This window comes from Mustela putorius, unplaced genomic scaffold (genome assembly GCF_011764305.1).
Source record: "Mustela putorius furo isolate JIRA1106 unplaced genomic scaffold, ASM1176430v1.1 tig00000129_pilon_pilon_pilon, whole genome shotgun sequence".
Taxonomy (NCBI): Eukaryota; Metazoa; Chordata; class Mammalia; order Carnivora; family Mustelidae; genus Mustela; species Mustela putorius.
The window spans coordinates 10049940-10072023 of NW_025421290.1; the positions used below are offsets into that span (position 1 = coordinate 10049940).

Below are 22084 nucleotides of genomic sequence, written 5' to 3' on the forward strand. Positions count from 1 at the left end.
CTGGCTTAATGAATGGCCACCAGCTGGCAGACACAACAGCTTCATAATATTTGCATACAATTTGTTTGGGTCGGTTTTTCATTTCTCTCTCCGCTTGAAGCTGGGGTTACCCAGAGGAGAATTCAGGCAAACTCTGGAGACGGAGGAGAAGATGATTTCGTTTTCTAGTGATTTCTGGGAGGAAATTCAGGACGGGCAGGGTGAAATCGGGTACCATTTGGTTAAGGTTTAAAAAAAAAAAAAAATCATCCAGTGTGGGGGCCAGGTGGTTCTTCAGTGGGAGGGCCACGCAAGACGAAACCAGCTTTGGCGAAAGGGGGGAGAGGGAGAGAGAACGAGAGCAGGGCTAATGAATGAAGGGGATTCCGCTGAGCCTCCAAACCCTGTGCTCCCACCCCCCCACCTAGCTGCGGGACATTGCCTCGGGAGGAAAGCCCCGGAATCCCGAACCAGCCTCACGCTGAGGCTTACGGGAGCCCCCGGACGCGCGCGCGGAGGTCGAGGCGGCGGGCGCCTGTCCCTTTAAGGGGCCGGTCTCCGGGCACCGCCGGCCCAGACGCCGGGACGTGCCGGGGGCCGCCCCGCCCCGAAGCTGCCCGTTTCCTGCCGGGCGGCGCGACGGCACCTGAGCAACTGCGGTGGTGGCGGCGCCTCAGAGCGGGCGGCCCGGGCTGTAGTGCCCGTGCCGCCGCGTCTTCCCGGTCTCCTTTCCCGGCTGCGCAGAGTAAGGGTAAGCAGGCCGCGCCGGGCCTGGCGCCGGTCGCGGGGACCGCGGGGACCGCAAGGGGGGAGGGTTGTGCCAGCCGCGGTGTCCCAGGGCGGGCGGGAGGGCTGCGCCGGACGGGGGGCGCGGCCCCGGGGCCCGGACGCCGCCCGCTGCTTGCCCCTCCTCGCCGGTAGGCCTCGGGCGCTGGGTCGCCGCGGCGGGGCTCCCTCCGGGGCCGGGCCGCCGCGGCGGGAGAGTTCCGAGGGACCGCTTGGCCTCGCCGGGCCGCTAAGGGCCCGACCCCGGCTCCGCGGCAGCGCTGGCGGGCGCGGAGTCTCCTGGGGACGTCTCCCGGTGAGAGGTTGGCCGGAGAGGGCCCTGGGGTGACCGAGGCTCCTATTTTTAGCCGGGCCTGAGGGCCCCCAGGAGGAAGGCGGATTACCGCGTCCTCGGCCGGTGGACAGAGGGAGCCCGTCTCCGGCGGCGTCCCTGGGCCGGAGCTGGGCCATGCTTACGCCATGCTGGAATTTCAGTTCTCGCTGTCCCTCCGGATACTTAGGGAACCGGCGCTGGCCCCCTTCCCAGTGCTTCCTCCCACCGCCGTGTGCGAGTCCCCGGGTCGCGGTGGGGGGCGGTTGGGGCTAGGAAAGCGGCCTGAGGGGAGTTTGGAAAAATGTGGACCGCCCTCCAGCCGGGGGAAGTTATCCCTTCCTCTCCCCGAGGGGTGTGTCTTCCTTAGCGATTCCCCCTCCCCCTTTCGGTTTCCAACAATGAGATTTTTGGCGTTGGGGAGCTCCGCCGAAAATCAAACCGGCCCCCTAGAAAAGTCGTTCGGTAATCAGACACCTGGTGTGGGATGTGCAGCCCCGCACACACGTTTGTCGTGAAGGAGTGTGTGTGCACCAGAGACGGGGAGCTCCCAGCACGGGGAGCGGCATCCTAACCTCGTCCAGCAGCAGCTTGATTAGGTTCAAGAGCGGGCTGTTTAATTTTAGACATTCCTTCTCCCGGGAGGAAGGAGGAATCGAAATTCGTATTTGGGCCTGTATCAGAGAAGGATTCCATAGCAGACATGTGCATATGCACTGTCTAAAGAGCTGACTGTTTAAAGTTGTGGGTTTTTTTTTAGATGCTTTGTGGAAAGTCCTGAAGATTTTAGACACCCGTGCCTTGCTATAGATAAATACCTTGGGATGTATGAAACACTTTGAATTGAGTAGGAATTGATTTAAAGTTTGAGTTCTTGCTAAATTAGGTTGCACTGGTGCTACCTCACCTAGCTGGCGTCTCCAGGTTGGCTAAAACGGTTGCTAACAAGATTGGGATGATCTTCCCAAGAATAACAGAGTACTCTGGTAGACCTGCTTTGCTGTAGACTTTGGTATTTACTGTGTTCTCTCATAAACAAGCTCCCCCCTTCGCCCTTTGTCTTAGGATCTAACAAGAAGTAGCTGGGCTTATTGGTAGGTTCTAAGAAAAACATTAATTTCCCTCCGTAACATTGAATTAGAAATGAGTTTTCTAATTTTGCAGCATGAGCAGTCATAACAGTATCTGTCAGGTGTGCTTGGAGAATGAGGTGTTCTGTTTACCTTTCTGAGACTCCTACTGAAACTTAAAAGATAAGAAAGCATAATGAAAATTTTTCGTAAATGTGTTAAGCACTTTAAAATTATAAAGGATATCAAATATTATTTAACCTTTTCTTGATGACTCAGGGTCAGCAATATGGAGAACCATTTATGATTTTGTTCCCAATTTAGTATTTTTTGTATTTTTCCTTAACATCAGTGTCTCTTCTGCTTGATGATGTGTTTTCTTGGATCTCTCACTCCAAGTCTTCTTCCAGTTTGTAGGCCTTAATCTCCTTTGAGTAGGGAAAACATTTTAATAATTAGATGTTAAATAACAGTCAATATGGCTTTTCTAAAGGGCCTAATAAGTGAAGGCTTTTGAAGGACTGAAGGACTCATGTTAAAATTGTTACTGCTATTGAAGTAAAAATTGAATTTTACCTGAAAAGATATGGAAAGATGTATATTTAATTGAATGTTTATTCTAATTTTTGTATTGCAAAGAAAGTTTTAATCTAAAAGATCTCTAATGTTTCCAGGAAGGTTTTGGGTTTTTTAGGGATCTGATCTCTAATGTGTAATAAAGAAGTGAAGAGAAATCATGCTTTGCAGGAACATTAAAATATTTGAGGATGACAGCATCTTATAAGCTGCTTGTTCTTGTACTGTTTATGTTTTTAATTACATTGAAGGTAAATCCAGAGTATACTTAGAGGTTAGAAGCAAGTAACTGGTTTTTTATAAATGACATTGATTACTCTTATGCATAAATAGAGTTGGGTTTTACTGCTTTCTCTTCCAGTTTTTGTGAACATGACTTTGGATGTTCTGATCTTAAAAATGTAGTTCATGTGCAAATCAAAGGGAAAACATTGGTTTAGGTAAGAGTGTAAGCTACTTTTTCTATAAACAGAATGAAACGGGAAAAACTTAAGTACTGTGAATTAAGGAGTTTGATGAACTTAACTTGCTGTAGCTGAGCTGTAGAAAAAGAAATGATAATTTGTAATTGTTTGCATGCCAGGCTGTTCACTTGCTTTTTAAATATTTTTGGATCTTTGAGAGAGAGAGCAAACCATTTAGGCTTCCCCCTCACCCCTTTGGCTTTAACGTTGGAAGGATAGGCAAAATGTACTTTTAGTACTAAGCCTAGTTTTAGTAGAGACTCTGCTAGGAGATAGAGTATTCCTAGGCTATTTTTAAGAAATGTTCCACTCCTTTCGAAAAAGTTGTGATGTAGTATTTTATGTATCATCTTTACCACAGGTGGATTAAGAACTTTTAGCTTAAATCTGGTTTCAGCAAAGTGATTTGTACACTAAGTAGAACCCAAGTTAATTTGTTTATACTCTCCCCTCCTTCCAGGACATTGCTTTTTGGGTTTCTCTCCTAGTAATTGCTTTGCTCTTTCAGCCTTATGATTCATCCTCTACTCTTGAAGTAGAAGTGCTCAGTCCTTGGTTCACTTTTCTTTTTATACTCCCTTGGTGATCTCATCCAATGTCATGGCTGATGGCTTCCATATTTATATCTCCAGCCCAGGCTTTCCTTTTGTACTCCAGACAACCTGTTCTGCTTTTCCACTTGTAGGTGAAGTAGTCAACTCAAAGCTAACTTCCATTTTTCCCTTTAAAACTCCTATGGTGCAGTCTATGCCATCTCATTTGATGGCAGCTCTACCCAATATTCAGGCAAAAGAAAAGTTGCGAGTCATTCCTGACTAATCTCTTTTTTATCCTTTACACTTGGCATTCTTGGCTTTGTGTTATCTTGGAAATATATCCAGAATCTGGTCACTTCTTACCACCTGTATTGCTTGCTAAGTTGGTCCCCGCCATCTTATCTTTAGCCTCGAGTTTGGCGATTAGCCTCCTGAAGGAAGAAGCGTTCCTGCTTCTTCCCTAGCTCCCTTAGTCTTTTTCAAGCAGATCCAATCACTTCTCAAAACACTGCAGTGACTTTTCATTTGCGGAATAAAGGCTAAAGTCCCTATAGCCTGCAGTGCCTTATAGAATCTCCTCTTCCATATCCTTTACCTCTCAAGTTAGCTACTGCTCTGCCCCCTACTTATTTCTTTCCAGCCCTGTTTGCTGTCTTAAGGCCTTTAAATTGACTGTTGTCCCTCCTTGGATCATTTTTCCCTAAGATATCAGCATGGCCAACTCTCTCGTCTCCTTCAAATCTTTATTCTTCACATGTTTTTCAAAAGGTCTATCTTAACTGCTTTATTTAAAGCTGCACTCCCTTGGGATGCCTGGGTGACTCAGTCGGTTAAGCGTTCAGCTCTTGGTTTTGGCTCAGGTCCTCATTTCAGGGTGGTGATGCAGCCCCGTAGTGGGGCTCTAAGCTCAGTTGGGGAGTCTGCTGGAGATTCCCTCTCCCTTTCTTTCTCAAATAAATAAATAAATGAGTCTTAACAAAAAAATAAAGCTGCACTCCCCTACTTAATGAGTCTTGTATGCAGCTCTGTTTTCTCCATGGCACTTGCACCTTCCCATATACTATATAGTTTCGTTGTTAATCGTGTTCATTGTCTCTCCTCTCTGCCATACATACTGTACATACTGTAATGTAACCTTTATGAAGACAGGGTGTTTTGTCTGTTTTGTTTATTGATAGATCCTAAGGGTCTCGGATTTATTAAATAAGATATATTAAATATTTATTTAATAAATAAATATTTATTATTATTTGGATTTATTAAATCCAAAGTAAAGATTTATTAAATATCTGTTCATTGTAAGTGAATTAAATCCTTATCCTGCAGTTTCTTTCTGTGATGGATTCATTCTTGAACACATGGAGTTTTCAGTTTGCTCCTTACGCAGGAACAGAGAACAGAAGAAAAGTGGCAAGAGCCTTTGGGATTCCTTGTTGGAGGTAGTGATGTTAGAGTGCTAAGATCTTCTGGACCTTCCCTGTGCGATTAGGACCATTGGTTAGGTGACTTAAAAAGTTGGTTGAAGCAAGAACTCATATCTATATGTACCTTAAGTGTTTTTTTTTTAACTCAAAACATTTATTTTTGTCTTTTTATTTGGATCAGTCTCTGAGTAAGAGTTACTGATCTTTTTTCTGTAAATTATACCCTGGAAGCATTGCCTATGGTTTCTAGTATTGGTTTCTTTTTTTTTTTTTTTAAAGATTTTATTTATTTATTTGACAGAGAGAGTTCACAAGTAGGCAGAGAGAGAGAGGAGGAAGCAGGCTCCCTGCTGAGCAGAGAGCCCCATGCGGGACTCGATCCCAGGACCCTGAGATCATGACCTGAGCCGAAGGCAGCGGCTTAACCCACTGAGCCCAGGCGCCCCTCTAGTATTGGTTTCTTTAAAATGGAGTGAAAATCTGGGCTCTGGGAAACATTCCAAGTTAAAAATCATTCTAGATTTTCCTTTCATTAAGGCCTTCCAAAGGATGTAACTTAGTTTTTATAGAAATAACAGCTTCTGTTTTTAATCTTCTATTTAATGAATTTATAGAAATAAATGAGTATATAGGAGAGTAGACTGCTCTCCAGAAACATTTAGCTTTCTGTAGATATTAGCTCTTTTGTTTTTACAAAGGGGAGAAATGTCATTTACTGCATTGGAAGAGATCCTTGAAGATAGCTTCCATATTGAAAAGGTTTTGTTGCGGTATAGGATCCTAGCTGCCTACCATTACTTGAGGAAAATGTCCTTTATCCACATTTCTTTATTTTGACTGGTTAGTAATATTTATGATTAGTTATCAGAACTTATATGATTTTCAGTAATTGGCTATCAAGAGACCTGATATTCTACATTCTTACTGGAAAATGTGGGGCAATTATTACTTATTTTTGCTCATGAGTCATTTAAGTTGCCAGGGAAACAGTCTGGCCTGGTGTAATAAGCTGGAAGTCAGTACTTAGGAGACCTACACGTCTTAAACTTTAATAACTCCTAGGTTTTATGCAATTTTCTTTTTTCTCAGTACTTTATATAATGTTTGGTGTAATGGAAAAAGCATGGTAGGGAGTCTGAAGAGCTTAAGTTTGGTCTTGCTAGTTAGTACCACTTACTGTATGTGTGAACTTACTATCTTTAACCTGCCTAAGGTTCATTTGCCTTGCTTGTATTATCTTACTAGTTGCTACATAAGAGATAGCTAATTATTAGAGTACTGTAAGTCTCTGTGAACACTTTCTGTACAGTACCATATTTAATCCTTCTGAACAGTTTTATGAGATTGTTACTATTGGGTGGAAACTAGGGAGACAGGTTAAATAATTTGTCCAAAGAGCAGCAAGAGGAGGAACCTGAATGTGAACTGAGGTGTTCTGACCCTAGAGTCTGTCCTCACTCATTGAGCTGTTTTGTAAGTATGCCTTCTAAAAATAGAAAGCAGGAAGGAAAAGGAAGGAAGGAAGTGCCTGGTTGCCTCAGTTGGTGGAGTGTGGTCCATCATTGGTGGAGTTCAAGTCCCACAATGGGTGTAGAGATGTCTTAAAAATAGGGGTGCCCCCATGGGGCTTCCTGCTCAGCTAAGCAGGGAGCCCACTTCTTTCTCTCCCTCTGCTGCTCCATTTGTGTTCTCTCTCTCTTATATTCTCTGTCAAGTGAATAAATAAAATCTTTAAAAAAAATAAAAATAAGGCACTGTCCATGTGCAATTATCTGTTAGGTGTTAGAAAACTACATTAATGTTACACAGATTTTTTTTCTCCCAGAGTTAGAGGATTGGCTCTTAATGTTAGTGACTTAAATTTGAGAACTTGAAATTTTTTAAGTGGAGGAAATAGAAAAAGCAACTTTAAACCAAATGCCATAAAATGTTTTATGTAGAAAATAGATGGACTATGATTGTTCTGGATCCTAAGAAATTTTTTTAGTTTTAATTCTTTTGACTGTGTATTATGAGTTACTGCCATGTGATCTTGTAGGCATCGCTGAGTGGCTATATCAGAAAGGCCCAACCCTTACCACCCTGCCTAAAATACTCTATTCCTTGTCCCAGCCTTATTTTTCTTCATTGATCAGTTACTACCAACCATTATAGTATATGCTTATTTATATTGCTTGATAGCTGTCTCACCTATAAGAATATAGCGCTACAAAGTGGGAACTTTGTCATTTACCATGGAACTCTATCTCTGGTGGGTGGTGGTCAGTTCAATGAATGAATTGCTTGATTGAACATGATGAGGACTCACTGAGCCTTCTGCTTATCATTTGTGCCATTCTTCTCTGCTAGCAAGGCTAGTTGATTGATATGAAATCCCATGTAAAATGAAACCTCCAGAATAAGGGTTTTAGGGTTACTCTTGGGAGCGGAATGGAAAGCTTTTAATACACGAATTTTAGCAAAAATGTATCTGTGCCTAGTACCAGTTAACTTTGTTGATCATTAATGTGTTTTGAGTAAAATGTGTACATAATTTAGTGATTACATGTGTTTAGATCTAGTTGTCTTTGAAATAAACTAGAACAAGCTAAGCTGTACACTGAAAGCTCCCAAGTGTTCTGAGTGCTATGTTGCTGATTAGGATGTTTCCTTACTTTCTAAATATCTACACACAGGTTGAATTCATTTATGTTGCTTCTGACCTGTACTTAGTTTATTGGAAAGTCATGTTTATTTGAAATGTGCTCTAATTCTTTTTATAGTTTTCTTAACCTGAATGAGGTTGACTGACAGTTACGATTTCTGTGATGTGAATTTCTCATATCATTTGGTACTCTTCATTTCTAGATACAGTTTTCATGTACTGTGGTATATAAAACGTGGCTGGTGCACTGTTCGGATGGAAGTAATTTCTTTCAGTTTGACCTAGATGTTAACTGTAATTTAAGGTTAAATTGGATCCTTTGTAAAAGTGTCTTAGTTCTTTTGTTCCTTTGGTAGTTGCAGGTGGGGGAGAGTCCAAAAAATTACATTTAGTTTTAACCTGAACTGAGTCTTTCTGAATTGGAAATTTTTGGAGTACTTTTCAAGTAAAATACACACTTAAGATTAGCCTTGGAATTTTATGTAAAATATAACCCATGCATTTACCTTGTTTAATAGGGGTAAGGGAGAAAAAAAATACCTTATAAATATAAAATAACTATAAAATGGGCAAGGCTGCATTCTTGTCTGCTTGTCTGGCATTATTTATCTGGCATGAATTGAATAATTATATTCCATATTCTTTCAGTTTTATTTAAGCAAAACATCCCAGCAGCATTTCAAATAACATACTACTTTTTTTTTTTTTTTTAAGATTTTATTTTTTTAAGTAATCTCTATACCCAACATGGGGCTTGAACTCAAAACCCTGAGATAGAATCAATCACTCCACTGACTGAGCCAGCCAGGTGCCCCTAAAATAACATTACTTTGGTATAAGGAGTTTTAGTTACTACTTTGGGTTACTATATTTGATTTCTTAAGGTAGCTTTTTGGTAGGTCAAGAAAACCCTAGGTATTTTTGGTAAAGATTTAAGAAATTTCTTTATATTTTGAAGTATTTGCTTTTATTTTGGGGCATGGAGGATTTGTTTCAAAGTGTAACTTTCTAGAGGTATTTAGTGCTGTAGTAATTATATTGTATACATTTAAGAAGGGGGGAAGTATATACCTGTTTGTTAGTTTTAAACTTACGTTGACCTTTTTGTTCTTGTCATCTTTTTATTTTGTTGAAAGTTAAAACAAATATTGAGGGGTGCCTGGGTGGTTCAGTAGTTGAGTGCCTGCCTCCGGCTCAGGTCATGATCCTAGGGTCCAGGATCAAGCCCCATATCAGGCTCTCTTCTCAGCGAGGAGTCCTCTTCTCTTCACCTCCCTTCCCTACCATTCCCCTGCTTGTGCGGGATTGCTTGCTCTCAAATAAAACAAATACTGTATGATTTGGATGTACAAGAGAATATAGAATGTGTCTGTGCAATTTAAAGATAAAATACAAAAGAAGTGACCTTGTACCAAATACCTGTGTACCTTTCATTCAACTTTATTTTAAAAAATTTTTCTTTTAAAACTAAGTACATAAAAATAGTATTTATAAGATATATGTAAGATACAGAGTAAGGATACAGTGAACAGCCTTGTACCTAATCCGCGGTTCAGAAACATTATCCTAACTTTTGATTCCTTTTGGTGCTTTTCTGCCCCAGAAGTAACCATTTATATTTGCTTTTTTTTCTTTTTGTAGTTTTGCCACATATATTTTTATACTTTTATACCTAAAATATTTTTTTCTGTTTTGTATTTGAACTTTTTGTTTTGTTTGTGTGAATATTTTTCACTTAATTACCTGTTCATGGGCATTTCAATTGTTTCCACTTTTCTTTTGCTGTTTAAAAAAATGATGCTGTGAACACCCTGCATAGGTTTTTTGGTACACTTGCATACATAAATGTCTCTAGGATAGTGTTTTATTTATTTCTTATTTTTTAAAATTTTTTTCCCAGGATAGTGTTTTGAAAAACCTTTTTGTTACTACTTACTGTAATAAATTTTATATTGTGAGACTCATTACGCTATCAGATGTGCCACATCTGTAACAAAAAATGTTCAAGAAAAGGTACCTATGTGATGCTAGTCCATTTCATTAAAAATAAGAATATTGATTAAGACCCACTAAGTTGATTTTTGCTACCCACTAATGAGCTGAAATTTGCAGTTTAAGCATATTGTTTTGGAGCACCTGTTTACACTAGGAATGAGATTGCTGAACTGTTGGAGGGGGTGCATTTTCAGCTTTATTAGGTACCACCAAAATGTTTTCCAATGTCGTTGTACCAGTTTATTTTTTCCCCTCACTAATATATACATGTGTTGGCTCATGTTCTTGCCTATACTTGATAATTGGCAAATGCTAAAGTTAGAAACCCTAATGAAATGATAACTTATAGTTTTTACATTTCTGCTTCCTGAGAAGAAACCTTTTTTCTAATGTTTGCTGGCTATTTTTTTCCCCTTCTCTCGGTATGGCTGTTTATTTTTCTGTTGGGATGTTTTTGTTTTTGATAGGAGTTCTGTATATGTTCTGAATATTCATTCTTTGCTGATAAGTATCACAAATGCCTTCTCCTACTTCGTGTCTCATACTTTTTTTTCTTTGCCTTATATGTTATCTTAGTAAACGTTCAGAATTTTAATTTAGTTTAATTTATTAGTATTTTCCATTTACAATTTATACTTTGTGTCTTAAGAAATCCTTCTCTACTTCAAGGTTATAAAGATACTCTTACACATCCTTTTATGTCGCCTTTCACAATTCTTTGCTTGGAATTGAGTTTTGTTCTCTTTTAATGCTACTGTTTTCTTTTCTCTAAAATTTTATTGATCAGCATTTGTTTGGTTTTTTTTTTAAGGCTAAAATGCGTGAATTTACTAGATACTTTGAAGTAAGTCTTTGAGGTACTAGTTTTTATGCAGTGTCCACAGCTTGCTTTCATAGGATCGTAATTATGTAAGAATGTTCAAGTATGGATAGAGTTTAAAGTATAGGTAACTTTGAAGTCTACATTCCCATGCGACTTTATAAGAGATTTGAAAACATTTTAGTGATGCCAGTGTTTGCATGTGGTTTCCTTAAGTTACAGACATTGTTGTGAAGCAGTCTGGTTAATTATTTCCTTAAGTAGCAGCAATTTGTGCTTGATATTTTGCAGTTTCACCACAGTGCATTGTAAGTGTGGACAAACTTCTTTATATCCAACTAGTACTGAGAGTAATTACATATACTGTGAGGAATCTGATCTTCAAGTTAGGAAAATTCTCAGCTCTTTAAATATGGCTTCTGTTATTTTCATTTCTCTTTTGAAAGACCTAAGTTGGGGTCTTAATTGTTATTTCGGTTTTTTTCCTTTATTTTTCTATGCCACATAATTTAGTACTATGTAGCAATTACCAATACCTCTCTATTCAGTGTAGACTATCTTCTCTGTTGAGTCTCTATGCTATTATCTACAGTTTTCTTGGATTTGGAGTTGTTTTTTCATACATACCTGTCTATTTGAATTCCTTCTGGTTTTCTATAATCTTTTGGCTACTTTAAAGGAGTCTCTTATCTCTCTGACATCTTCAACATGTTCAAATTTAAAAATCTTTGTGAAGACTATTTTGTAAAGCTTGTACCATTTGGTGTTAATTTTTTTATTAGGCACCCCACCCGTCATTAAATTTCTTCTGTGGTTTGAAATTTTGGTTTGTTGGGCTTATTTTGAGTGGAGAGTTTTTAAAACTTTTTTTTTCCATCAGTGCTAACTCCCTTTACCCCTCTTTCCAAGTTATTTAGTTTCTACGAGGTCCACTGCCTCTAGATGCAGTTAAAAAAAAATAGGCAAAGTGGATAGATGTTTTTAATATGCAATCGTGTACTAAGAAGGAGATGGTTATATATATTGCTCTTACTAAAAGAATGAAGTCTAAAAAAATGATGACTACTTACGGGGAAAGAAGCATAGTGTAGAAAAGCACAAGGGTATATTCTATGCTTTGAATTTTCCTTTTTCTGAAGACTTGACTTTGGAGCCGTTTAAATATTTTATATAATTATTAAACAAAAATCTAAAAATCTGTAAAAGTAAAAAGTAAAATGAAACCACTGAATCTTTCTTGTATTTGCTTGCTGGATGCCAGAGTGAACTATGCCATATGACTTTAAAACATGGTACTTGACTGTAAGTCCTAGTTAGAATATACTCTAGGAAGAGATTGGAGGAGGGATGGAAAAAAAAAAAAAGAAAGAAAAAAAGAAAAACAAATCTTCAACTATTATAATCATAATTTTGGTAGTAATGTGTACATTGTTGTTCCAGTACTGAGTAATGTGTGCATTGTGGGCTAAATGAAATGAGCAATTACATTGGTATTACTGAAAATGGATTTTTAACATTGTTGAAAACTGATGTAGTGTTAAGGTCAGTGAAATTAAGTAAAAAAATCCCATAGTACTATATTTGAATGAAAGGATCTGTATGAGTCATGCAGTTATTTACCTTATTAAAGATGTGTACATTTTCTGGCCCAAAAGACCTAGAAACAAAGATCAAACCCAATAGCAAAAAACACTTCTGCTGCTTATATTGTGGTCTTCAAGTACCTCTCTCAATAAAAGTAAACTAGTGTTTAGAATGGGCATTTTCTAAGGCAGGAATTGTATGAGATGAACCTACAAATTAATGATTAATTTCTGTGTTACAATATTACTACAAGTTTAGAAACAACACATTTATTATACAATACACATTCAAAACAAGACACATTATTATACTACGGTTTCTGTGGGTCAGAAGTTGCTTAACTGGGTCCTCTGCTTAATTGGGTCTACATTGTTTCACAGAGCTGCTATTATTGTGTTCACCAAGGCTGGGACCCTACCTGAAGGTTAGCTGGGGGAAGATCTGCTTCCAAGTTCATGTGGTTGTTGACAGCTTTCAGATCCTTGAAGATTGCCCAAGTAAAAGCCTCACTTTGTTGCTGGTTGTTGTCTAGGGAGCTGTTGTTACCTCCTTGCCATATGGCCCTCTCCATAGGCAGCTTACAACATGGCAGCTTGCTTTTCAAAGCCATTAAGGGAGAGAACGCGTGTCCTAGTAACATGGGTTACAGTCTTAGGTAGTGTAATCATGTATATGTAAGGTGACTGAGATCATGTCACTTTGCCCTCCTTTATTAATCAGAAGCAAGACATAGGTCTCCTGCACACATAACAGGAGGAGATTGCACAAGGGTGAGAACACCATGAGGCAGGGGCCGTGGGGAACTCTAGAGTCTGTTTGCCACAGCCTAGAACCTATCCGAAGCAACAGAGAGGCCGCAAACTATGACGGTAGTATCAAAACAACCCAGGAGCCATCCTGAATAATATCTCATTGGCCAGAAAGGGGGGGAATTTGAACATCAATGATAGTAATTAGTGATTCGAGACCAATCAAATGTCTAACCTGTGAATTCAAGATACTAAAAAACATTTAAAAAAAACCCTTTAATTAGTTGCTATTGGGCCAGCTTATTATTTTGACAACTGATACATAAAAAAATAAACATTTGTCTTACTCATATGATTTATGTCTCAGGGTAACCAAATAGAGCAGGAGAGAAATTTCTATGGATGTATTCTACCTAACCAAGAAAGAATAATGGAATACCACCATTTTGTATCTCTTAATAATGTCTAGGCAAAGATCATCAATGGCTGCTATTGTCACTACAAAGGGGGAGACATCTGGACATTAGATACATACTTTATGTATGTATGTATGTATTTTTATGCCATAATCATACACTCAAGTCATAATCCTGAATCTGACATAGCCTTTATTATTATTATTTTTTTAAAGATTTATTTATTTGAGGCAGAGAAGAGAAGGAGCAGAGAGAGAAACTTAAACAGACTCATGCTGAGCACAGAACCAGATGTAGGGCTTGATCTTACAACCCTGAGATAGGGACTTGAGCCGAAATCAAGAGTTGTCTCTTAACCAGCTGTGCCACCTAAGTGCCCCCTGATATATATATATATTTAAGTGTATATTAATATATATGTATGTATACACACACACACAAACACACACACACACTCTTAAATGTGTATTCCTTCTAGATTTTATTGCCCTTCTAGAATTGGAAGTTTCTAATCTTTCAATAGTTTTTGAAAATTCTCAGTTATTATCTCATCAAATACTACCTTTCTTGATTCTTTTCTCGCCTTGAATTCCCGTTTGACCTTCTGGACCTTTTCACATTCTTTCCTTTGTGTCTATTAGTTTTTCTTTCATGTTTTCTCTAATGTATTCTTTTGTGCCACATTATCAGTTTTGATGAGATCTTTCTGTTTTATTATTCTTTATCATTATCAGTCTGTTTAGTTTTAAAAGTCTGTGTATCTGTATGTATACATATGTAAGGATGCTTATACACAATTTCTTCTGTTCTTTCTAATCTTTTTGGTCTTAAAAGAGTTTTCTTTCTTGTATGTGATTTCTTTTGTGCTTCTAACAAATGAAAGTTTTTGTTTTTTTTTAATACTCTCTCACATTATTCTGTTTGGAATTCTTGGAGGTATAATCCCTGTTTTGTAAGTTCACTTTCTGGAGGAATGTAAATACTGTACGGTGTAGGCTTAACAGGGTAGAAGAAATTTTTTCCCAGCGGATTTCAGGACGTTGGCACCATTTTTGTGTTATTTTTGATTGAAGGGGTGGGAGTGTTCTGGACTGGCAGAGACTGTGGATGCAAATCTCAGAACCCATGGTTATAAAAATCTTTATGAAAACTTTCTGTTAGCTTTTGAATGGTAGGAAAAGTGGGGCAAGCTTTCCTTTTTCTTGTGTAAATATGGGAATTTCTTCCTCTTAATTAGCCTTTGCTGACTGTGGAACCCTCAAAGTCTCAATTTTAGTACCTAATTTCCACTTCCCCAAGTGCAGTTCATTGTCTTCTGTCTTTGCCTCAAATGGCCATTAACACTTTCATTTCCTATTTGATTTTCCCCCTTCCTTAGGAGTTCCCTTAAATACCAGAAGACGTGCCTGTTTTAGAGCAAAACAATTCTTGTTATATTTAATTGGAAGAGTGTTCATAGTGCTACACATGGATTCCTCAATTTGGTTTTTAAGTCATAAATAAACTCGTAATTTAAAAACAATTAAGTTTAGGGCTCCTGAGTGGCTCAGTGGGTTAAGCCGTTGCTTTCGGCTCAGGTCATGATCTCAGGGTCCTGGAATCGAGTACCGCATGGGGCTCTCTGCTCAGCAGGGAGCCTGCTTCTCTCTCTCTCTCTCTCTCTGCCTGCCTCTCCATCTACTTGTGATCTCTCTTTGTCAAATAGATAAATAAAATCTTTAAAAAAAAATTAAGTTTAAATTATGTTATAAAACTAATGTATGCATGATGGGAAAATATAAACATTCTGAAGGATAAAAAGTGAAAAGTTACCAAAAAAAGTATCCAGAAATCACCATAGAGTTAATGGTTTCTGATGTTTCCTAGGGGTTTTCTAAGCATGTATGAGCATGACTCTGTCACGTGAAAGGTAATTTTCTCTCTATACTGCTCTGCAACTTTTTATGTGTTTTTGACTTATGTGCAATATTTCTTTCAATGTCTTACCATATTACATGTGAAACTCTATTACAGGCTTATTTAGTCATTTCCCTAATGCTGGACATACAGTTCTTTTTGGTTTTCACAGAGCTACATTGCTAAGTGAGCACTGTTGGGTATGTCTTTGTACTTGTGTGATTAGATCTATATAATATGGATGTCTGGTGGCTTTTCTGGAGTAGGAATTTTTTTCTGTCAAAGAGTATGCACTATTTTTATACTTAATGATTTCCCCAAATTTCTCTCCAAGGAGATTACACTATTTATAATTAAAAGCTAAATGAGAATATTGGTTTTCATACTCCCTCTTTATGTCTGATATTTTAGGCAGCTTTATCAGGATATAACACACAATAAACTGCAAATATTTAAAGTGCACAATATGATAAATTTTGATGTGTAAAATTTGATGTGTACATAGAAACCACTACAGTCATGATAATGAACATATATGAACATATATGCATCACCTCCAAAATTTTCCTTGTACCCCTTTGTGATTCCTCATTTTCACATTCTCTTGCCCTGCCAGTTTAAGTAGAAATTTGCATTTCTTTAAATTGACTGAGGTTGCATTTAAAAAAAAAATACATTTATTGTATATATTTGTTTTCCCTTGAGAACCTTCTTAACATGTCCTTTGGGTTTATCTTTTTCTCACATTTTAAGTGATACTTGTAAGTTAGGGCAGTCAGACCTTGGTCATTTTTTTGTGATTAGTCACTTTTCTTTTGCCGTAAAAATCTTTAATTTTTCTAGTCAGCTTTCTCAGTCTTTTCCTTTATGGCGCTTGGTTTTACTTGAGACACAGAAAAGCCTTTTTCAAAACAGGATTATTTAAAATGCAAAGAAATACACTTCTGTCTTCTAGTTATGGTTTAATTTTTTATCCTTTAAAACTTTGATCCATATATTATTGAGGTGTGGGGGACTTATTTTCCTATGAAAATGGCTGTCATTTGTGTTAGTACTGCTTATTAAATCTATTTTTTATGTATTGATTTGAAATGGCCTGTCAATTATATACTAAAGTTTTCATATGCATTTGGTCTATTTCTTCTGTGTTTATTTGGCTGTTCTTGGGCAAGTTTTAAAAATTCTTGTTTCCTACTAAGTGAAGCTTTTTCAGTAGTTCCCTCAGTCTTTTTGGATAGTATTTGACATTCTTGTCTCATCATTTGCATTTCATGTTTGGTTTGTGAAATGATGTTTTTTTTTTTTTAGTATTATGCCTTTCCTGGGAACAGGCAAGAATAAATATAACATTTTATCATTTTAGTATTCTCATTGTTGAGTGACCTAAAGTGATGAACAAAACAGGCTGATAAAATAACTCTTAGATGCAACTTTTTAACACTCTAATCAGGCTTTCCTAAGGGATGACAGGTTTTGAAGTAGATTTTCTGTTTGCTGGTAAATTGAATTAATACCAGACATTAGAACTACTTTTTGGTGGTGGATTGCACCTGTTTCGTGATGTTAGGTAGGAGTAGGACCTTGGGAGGAGGTTATAGGGAGATAAAATTTTGGATCAAAACCAAGAAAAATGTTCTAACAACTTTCTGAGGCTATAAAAGGGGCTTATGGGAAGTGCTCGTCCTAGGTTTTCAAACAGAGACTCACTGACCATTCAGGTGGGTCCAATCTTTGAATGGCTAATTGGATTGGATGGCTCTCTCTAACCTAAAAGTCTAGTGAAAAGGTAAAGGTAGGGTTCCTGGGTGGCTCAGTTGGTTAAGCAACTGCCTTCAGCTCAGGTCATGATCTCGGAGGACATCAGGCTCCCAGCTCCATGGGGAGTTTGCTTCTCCCTCTGACCTTCTCCTCTCTCATGCTCTCTCTCAGTGACTCTTTCTCAAATAAATAAATAAAATTAAAAAAAAAAAAAGGTAAAGGTAAATCAAGATTATAGATGTTAAGAGAAGGAAGTCTTCTGTATATGGTATAGCTATTTTACAATTATATTACTGATGTGAATTTTATGTCCTAATGTTCACTTTTGAGCAGTTTTGATGATTTATGTTCGTGTCTTTGGAAACTATGTATGGATGAAATACTGAGTATTTAGGGGTGTCTGGGTGGCTCAGGTGGTTGAATGTCTGATTCTCAATCTCAGCTCAAGTTTTGATCTTGGGGTTGTGAGTTCAAGCCCTGCATTGAGTTCCATGCTGGACATGGAACCTATTTGAAATACTGTGTGTTTAAAGTGTGCTTTTGGTATTAAAGTTTTTGATTTGTTTTATTATCAGAAGTTAGATTTCTTTACAGAATAAACTTTTAACAAGATTACCACTTATGGAGGTTTTATGCAATGGTGTTTCCTGAGAAAATGGACTAGTTTGGGCTTGATGGTTAAACAGAAGTCTGAAAGATACTGGCTTAACGTTCAGCACCTACCAGCTATGCAGATCCTTTTTAATTTCTTGAAGAAGCTGTTCAGACGGATTTATCTATTCTTGTATTTTTTTAAAAAAAGTAAGCTTGGCTAAAAGAAAATATAGAAGCTTCATTATGTATTGTGACATAATATCAAATGGAGAAATTAAATTTTATTACTCATCTCTGGCATTAGTTGAATTTGTTTCAGATTGGAGTAGCAGTGCCTTAGAATGGGTATTGCTTCAAATAAGTTAAGAGGTGTGTTAATAAGGTATGAGTCACAGAAATAACTGTGTGTTACAGTTTAAAAGAAGAAATTACACCACAGCTTTGAGATTTCAGTGTAGTCTATAAAGTTAATTTTAGAAAAGCTGTTGTAAATGGAATTCCCATGTCAGGCAATTCAGTGTTTCATTTACTAGATTATATTTTAGTAACTTTGAAATCTTTTCATCTTATTTTAAAAGATGAATTTATAGTTTTATTGTGGATTCTGGGGCCATTATGCTTTTGGTGTAGCAACTGACTAGAGAATGGAAATTTAGATGAGTTTTTATATTTTGACGGCCAGTGGCTAATGGCTTCGGTTTTTCTCATTGGTGTCTTTTTCTTATTGATATGTAGAATCAAGTGGTTTTTTAAAAAAAAAAAAAAAAAAAAAAAAAAGACGTATTTATTTATTTATTTATCTGACAGAGAAGTCACAAGTAGGCAGAGGCAGGCAGAGAGAGAGGGGGAAGCAGGCTCCTTGCTGAGCAGAGAGCCCGATGTGAGGCTTGATCTCAGGACCCTGAGGTCATGACTAAGCCAAAGGCAGAGGCTTAACCTGCTGAGCCACCCAGGCACCCCTAGAATCAAGTTTTAAAAAATTATTACTGCAGGTACAATACAGTTGTGAACTTTTAACCATACACAACTGTACAGAATAAGGTGAGTCTTTTATTTCTTGTGTTTTTTTAGTACTTTATACATTTTCTTAATGTTTAAAAATTTAATCTGGTGTCTTCCTTTGATGTAAATGATGCAGCCTTTATTGACTTGGAATAACATACAGTAAACTAAATATTTATCTATTTGGTTCCATCTTAGATTTGGATTCTGTTACTGTCCTTTTATCTGTACCACACTGCAATAGACTGTTGTTACCTCCCTTTGTTAGATAGATTGTTTCCTATGTCATAGAATTCTGTTAATGTGTACATGGAAAGTACTCTAGGATTTTAGGAGAAGGGAGACTAGCTGTAGGAATGGTACTTGAGCTGTAGGAGTGGAACTACATGGAGGTTCGGGTTTGGTTTTTATGGTCTGATTTATTGGTACTATATGCTTAACTTCCTCAGCAAGAGCACGAATTCATTTAAAGTCAGCAGATCAGTTTGTGAACACTGCTAAAGCATTTTCCATTCACATTTTTAAATTTAACTGGACAGTCAAATAATTTACCAAGAATAAAAAATTAACAATATAATTGTTAATTATGATTGTTAACTGAAAACAGTGTTTTCAGTGGGACTTCCAGTACCATCATTTTTATCCTTACTTTGGACTAATAACTGTTCCCCATTTCGTTAAGAAAATGGCAGCATTGTGGAAGAGTGTTTCCACAAACTTCTGTACCATATCTATCCCCTTGCCTGTATAGGTGCCTATGGACTCTTCATTCCTTCTGTTTTTACACAAGTTTATGCTTCCATCTAAGACCACTCTCTCTGCTTGTACACCAAACCCTATTCTTGCCCTTTGAAAACATTGCCCTTCATTCTCCTGCAAGACCAATCTTTGCTTTCTACTGGATCATCTTTGTCAGTATATTAACGTGCTGTAATTTCTTTCTTCTATTTTAAAAATCAAACTCTCAAGCTCATATTTCCTTCTAGCTTCCATTTCATTTCTATAATCTCTTCATAGAAATTCTTCCAAAGAGTTGTGTCTACACCTGCTGGCATCCTCACTTTTGAATTCATTTCAGTCAGGTTTTCATCACAACTACTGCTTTAGCCAAAATCAACACTGAAGTCTCTGTTCCTAAATCCAATAGTCACTTTCTAGATTTCATTGTACTTTATTAAAGATGCCATTTGGTAATATTAATCCATCTCTCCTTCTTCATACACCATTCATTTAGCCACCAGGGTAGCATGATCTTGATTTTTGTTAATTGACTTTAGGTATAATTCATGTGCTGAATACTCCTAAATTTGTATCTCCAGCTTGCATGTCTCACCTGTCACCCACTTTTGTTTAGCTGTCTCCTAGACATCTCCACCTGTTTAAAACCTATCTCCTGATCTTCAACCCCAATCTTGTCCTTTCCACATTTCCTTCATCTCAGTAAAGGGCAGTTCTGTTGTTTTGGTGTTGTCTAAAATCTTTGGAGTTGACTTTTTTTTTTTTTTTTTGCTGATTCTCTCATACCCCACAGTTTAGTCCTCAGCACATCATCTTGTCTTTACCTTCAAAATGTATATAATTTAACAACTTCTTATTAATAGTCCCCATGCCACCAACTTGCCTAGCTAGACATGAAGAGTGTGTTAATCTCCTCCATCACTTTCACTATGTTCTAAGAGTTGCCTTTTCCCTGTTTGTTGTTCCACCTAAGTGTCCCTGTCTGCATTAACTTAATTTACTCTCATCAGATCTCTTTGGCCTAGCGAAATAGTAATTTTATTTTTTTAAAAGATTTTATTTATTTCTTTGACAGAGAGATCACAAGTAGGCAGAGGGGCAGGCAGAAGGAGAAGGAAAAGCAGGCTCCCTGCAGAGCAGAGAGCCCGATGCAGGGCTCAATCCCAGGACCTTGAGATCATGACCTGAGCTGAAGGTAGAGGCTTAACCCCCTGAGCCACCCAGGTGCCCCGAAATAGTAATTTTAATTGGCTTCCTTGTATCTATGTTTTATGTATCCATTGGATTTTAAATTTTATATTTTTATTTGTAAATGTTCTGATTGACTCATATCTACCCAGTTAACTTTTGGTAGTTTCAGTTCTTTTCTTATTTTCCCAATTCCCTCTTACTTGTGTATGTTGTAATCTATTGGTTCCAGTATCTTAAATTTTTAGGGATCTAATTCCTTACTTTGTTTTTGTTGCCTATTGCTCATGGTGGCTTATCTTGTGTTCTGTCATTTTGGATTGTGAACTCTTACTTGGATGACAGTCTTTGGGTATCTTGAGGAGCCTAGCTTGAGAGAGCATTCCACCAGAGAGGGTGTGTGCATTTATTTCTGGCCACAGGCACTGTGGGCACCACCACCTTGGGACCACTTAAATTTTTTGGCTTCATAGTCCAAGATATGTGGGTTTTTTGACCTTAAGAGCTTTGTAAAAAAAGACCCCTGGAGCCAGGGCAGAAGGGGACCAAAAGTCAAGACTCTCTTTCATTTTAGTGCTTTATTCTACTGCTATTCATTGGTCTTAATTTATTTTGGCTTAGGATATATTTGGACTGTAACGTGCAGACTGTATTTGAAGGTTAGCAACAACACAATGCCTACTCTTAAATTTTAGCAAGAAGAGTTTGGAAAAATTATAGATACTTCTGTTGTGGAATGAAAATCTGATTAAATACTTACCTACCAATAATAGACTTTTTATCACTGTACTTTCCATAAACCATTTTTCATAAAAAAATTAACTTGGTCATTTAAAAAACGTAAGATGTTATTATGGGTTTAAAGGAAGGGAGACATGGTATGAGTAGTGGCATGTTTGGAATGCAGATGATTTAGATTCAGTGCAACCAGGTTACAGATCTCTTTTTTGCTTATGAACAGTATTTTTATAAAGAACCTGTAGTAAGAGCTTTTAGTTTAGGCTTCATAGTTACTTACAGAATTATAGCTATGTTGTATACTGAATAAAGCTCCTATAAGCTACTTTGAGTGTCTGTATATATTTTAAAGGTATGTTCATTTAGTTGTCCAGATAGTATTGATTTATATAGGAACTTTAATGAAATTTAGTATTCCTAGGTTGAGAACTATCTTTCCCTCAATTGATTGCTTTTTTACGAATGTGCCTGCTTACTACTATGTTTGGTGTATATCAATGGAAAAAAATTGACTTTGAATTTCTTTGAATTTTAGTCTAAATGTTGTTGTTGTTTTCCCAGTAATTCTTTGAGTCATCCCAGTTAACACAATTTTATCAACTTACGAGCAGAATTGATAAAAAAAAATTTTTTTTTTGGATACCCTTTGTTTTAAATCTTTTTAGGTTAAAGAAAATGATGGCAGAAATAAGAGTAACTGAAATGCTATGGTGTTAAGAAAGTAGAATTTAAAATCTAATATTTACTTGAAATTCAGTAGTATACTGATCAAATTCTTTTCGTTTTCCCTCCTTATAACATGTAACCAATTCCTTTT

At 37.5% G+C, this 22084-nt stretch overlaps 1 protein-coding gene across 5 annotated transcripts in view; it reads left to right on the top strand.

Moving 5' to 3' along the window:
* Nucleotides 1-606: 606 nt before the first annotated feature.
* The window catches only part of KTN1 (kinectin 1), a 102297-nt gene continuing 80819 nt past the window's right edge, over nucleotides 607-22084 (top strand). For 4 of the 5 annotated variants that reach the window (XM_004738832.3, XM_045069781.1, XM_045069782.1 and 1 more), the window contains exon 1: nucleotides 935-1060. The gene's annotated coding sequence lies outside the window, so the exon portion shown is untranslated. Of the gene's footprint in view, nucleotides 731-934; nucleotides 1061-22084 lie in introns of those variants that run through there. The other variant, XM_045069784.1, reaches the window with a different exon arrangement.